The sequence below is a fragment of the Diaphorina citri genome, unplaced genomic scaffold, assembly GCF_000475195.1.
Source record: "Diaphorina citri unplaced genomic scaffold, Diaci psyllid genome assembly version 1.1 scaffold206, whole genome shotgun sequence".
In the NCBI taxonomy this organism is placed as follows: domain Eukaryota; kingdom Metazoa; phylum Arthropoda; class Insecta; order Hemiptera; family Psyllidae; genus Diaphorina; species Diaphorina citri.
Window position 1 is genome coordinate 186045 of NW_007377643.1, and position 3915 is coordinate 189959.

The 3915-nt window shown below is 36.5% G+C and overlaps 1 protein-coding gene across 1 annotated transcript in view; it reads left to right on the plus strand.

The window, feature by feature from the left end:
• Positions 1 to 231: 231 nt before the first annotated feature.
• Positions 232 to 3915, plus strand: part of LOC103505978 (protein painting of fourth) — a 9212-nt gene continuing 5528 nt past the window's right edge. The window contains exon 1 of the mRNA XM_026821170.1: positions 232 to 393. The gene's annotated coding sequence lies outside the window, so the exon portion shown is untranslated. The remainder of the gene's footprint in view (positions 394 to 3915) is intronic.

Sequence of the window (3915 nt, forward strand, 5' to 3'; positions counted from 1 at the left end):
TATACCCTTACTTTCCTACAAACAGATTGAGATTCTCGATTGAGAAAACTCGGAACTCGAAATCAGTGGCGATCTACGGTCAAAAAATGGACTTGTAAACGGAGCTTGTCAGAAAAACATTTCATTCTCCACGCATTGCTAGCTTCACACTTATCTCAGCATGTGGCGTGAAGTTAGCAACGAATGAAAAATGTAAACAAATTTTTCAAATTTGATAAAAAAAAAAGTTTTGCTTTTTTGTGAGTTTTCTGATAAAAAATTGATAAAAGGCTAAAAGCTTTGGTTTCCCCTAAATTAACCCCCTAACTTAGAAGATGAATCATCTAGGACAGAGTTTCATTAGTGCAATAGAAGTCTTCAGTTAAAGACCTCATCTCACAAGAGCTAACTTTGGTAAGATGAACAGACTTTTGTTCCGCTGATTTGATGCTTTGTTTCCGCAGATAAGGGTGTTTTGTTTTACAGAGGATTGGGGACTATGAGGATTGTTTTTGGAGGTGCAGGACCCATCTTCCAACTTCCAGACCAATGGACTGATCGGAATTTAAGAAGAGGTAGAATAGTTGGCATAAGTATCACGGGGGCTTATCAAGTCAGGTCTGAGTACATGCTGGTACTGCAGTATGCTCGGCTAAGTTCCAGCAAGCATTTGATTGAAGACTCACTAACTTTGTGAAGGTCCATTTTAACTATTGGGTTGTATGGAAAACGAATATTACCAGTTTTTGTGGAAGTAGAAATCACAGGAAAACGAACACACAAAAAGTAAAGTAGTACCTGTCTATTTTCCATACAACCCAATTAAATAGTCCAGTAAGCATGCCTGTGTATCTTTGTTTGTTGTAATGTGTCCATTCTATTGTGTGTCTTGTCTGTCCCTAATCAAACAAAGAGTAAGAAGATACCTAACACTTCCCACTCAAGTGCTAGGTCTACATGAGAACATCAGTTACCCGGTGAAATATTTACAATCAAAATACCAATGAGTGCTTTTTTTTATGATGTGCATTGAACTAAAGACCTTCTAAGTAGGTGAATGCATTACCAATGGGCTACCCATTTTTTTTTTTTTTTTTTTTTTTTTCACACCTTAATAAAGGAGGCATTTTTGACATTATTCAATTAAATAGGCCACCTGGCCATCTCCATAGGTGGTATCAACTCATTTTGTAATGATCAGTCATAATCATTATATTCATTATCATGTTTTGATTAAAATTACGTCAATAAATTTAATTTTCGACTAAGAACACTCCAAGTGCTTTTTAATGTGCCTAATTCAATTTATTTCTCAATTCTCAAATAGTCCAAAATGAATTTATAGGAGGAAATAGAGGAATGGAAAGAGAAGGAGGAGGAACAGATGAAGAAGGGGGTGATGCTTCAAGTTTTTTGAACTAAGTGGAAGAGTCAGGTCCCATCACGACCACTCTAAACTTTTAAAACTGAAAATTGCACGCTTACGTCTCTCGAAAAGCGGAAAAATGCACCAAAGGATAAACAAAATCATAAAAAAAGTACAAATCCTCTTTTTGCTGCGGTATGAAAAGAACTGGAAAGGATAGGAGAAAGAAAGGAGGAGGAGGAGGAAAAAGAAAACTAGGAATAAGTGGAACGAGAACAAGGAGAAGAAGAGGAAAGGAAAGAAGAAGAAGAAGAAGAAGAAGAAGAAGAAGAAGAAGAAGAAGAAGAAGAAGAAGAAGAAAAAGAAAAAAAAAGAATCTGCACACTCCAACAAAAATTTTCCTTTCATTTCTTTTCCATGCAGCCCACCATCTCTAATTATTCTAGCTCGGTCATATTAAGATACACCCTCGTAAACATAATCTAAAAAGTATCCCACACCCTTTCCCACAGTTTTACCCTTTTCTCGACCCACTGATACCCAGGCTATGAATAGAATTGAAAAAAAAAAAAAAAAAAAAAAAATTGTGGCGTGATTGCGTGAAGTTAGCAAAGAATGAAAAATGTAAACAAATTTTTCAAATTTGATTATTTGATAAAAAAAAAAAAAGTTTTTTGTGAGTTTTCTGATAAAAAATTGATAAAAGCTTTGGTTTTCCCTAAATTACCCCCCTAACTTAGAAGATGAATCATCTAGGACTGAGTTTCATTAATGCAATAGGAGTCTTCAGTTAAAGACCTCATCTCACTAACTTTGGTAAGATGAACAGATTTTTGTTCCGCTGATTTGATGCTTTGTTTCCGCAGATAAGGGTGTTTTGTTTTACAGAGGATTGGGGACTATGAGGATTGTTTTTGGACGTAGTACAGTACCCACCTCCCAGACGAATGAACAGATGGGAGTTTAAGAAGAGGTAGATTAGTTGGTATAAGTAAGATGGGGGCTTATCAAGTCAGATCTGAGTACATGGTGGTACCTACTGCAGTATGCTTGGCTAAGTTCCAGCAAGCATTTGATTGAAGACTTGCTAACTCTGTGAAGGTCCATTTTAACTATTGGGTTGTATGGAAAATGAATACTACCAGTTTTTGTTGAAGTGGAAATCACAGGAAAACAAGTACGCAAAAAGTAAAGTAGTACCTATTCGTTTTCCATACAACCCAATTAAATAGTCCAGTAAGCATGCCCGTGCATCTTTGTTTGTTGTAATGTGTCCATTATATTGTGTGTCTAGTCCAGTGTTTCTTAATTAGTTTGGCCCGCGGAACCCTTTTCAAAAGGTGAACATCTTTGTGGAACCCTGAACTTTCAAGATTGCATCCCCCACCCCCACAGTTCCCTCTATCAAACCTCTAAAAAAAGCTGTATAAGATGAAATACCTAGTCTAAGATGGTCGTTTTGAAACTGCATTTTATCTAGTGTATGATTTTTCCAAAATATCTCGCGGAACCCTTGCCGTCAGCTCGCGGAACCCCTAGGTTCCGCGGAACACCAATTAAGAAACACTGCCCTATAGGGTAAGTAAATAAAGAAATTCAGAAATGAAGTGAAACAAGGGTGACCCTGGGTCGCAGAAATTCCCTTTTAAAGAAATTCCATGTATTTCAAGATGAGTGTTTCACCGCCGTTTTTAGTCTGTGTCGTAGCATGCGGCATGCCCCTCCCGTACATTGTCCTTTCCTTTAAGAATTTCCAAGAATCTCTTTTTATTTCAAGAAATTCCAATAGGGATAAGAAAAAATATATATATGTCTTTTCTTTCGCAAAAAAAAAAAAAAAAATCCTAGAATTCTAGAAAATGTTTCGTTTTTTCTTCTTCAGAAATTTCACTTGAACAACTAAATAGAACTCCACAAATCATTCCTTCTTTCCACAGATATTCCTAAAAACAGGAAATTCTTCCAGGAAAACTTAAATGGGATAAAAAACCAGATTTGAGTGGTTCGGTGCCAGACTTGCCTAACCCACAAATTTGAAAATTTCGATCTACCTCCATTAGGAGGAAGTACTAAAAAAGATCTGTTCCCAGCATTGCCAACTATGTTTCCAAATGTCTGATGACATGAAATACTATATTGCAGTTGCTGCAATACTTTATTTCAGGGTTTTAAAATTTGGCCCAACTTTAGGTCTCATTATCTCAATTTGAAGAAACTGAGGGTTAGGCAAGTCTGGCACCGGACCACTCATTTATTTATTCCCCTAGAATCTAGATGCTAATGAAATAATCTGGTCGACAACAAGGATTAAGAAATAAGAATCCTTTAATAAATTGACGGAGGAAAACATAAATTAAGGAGCGCGGTAGAGCTCCGCCCCGCAAAGTCAAAGGAGTTTGACCGCGCTACTAAAGAGATATTATACGCCACAGAGAAAGTAGCCGTTTTCAGGTATATGAAGTTATGAAGGATGTTTGCCTATAAATAGTGGAAGAAAAGCAAAGAAAGCTAGAAATAATGAGAGTAACAAGACTACCTAGAATAAACATAAAAATAGCTCATTCCTAAAG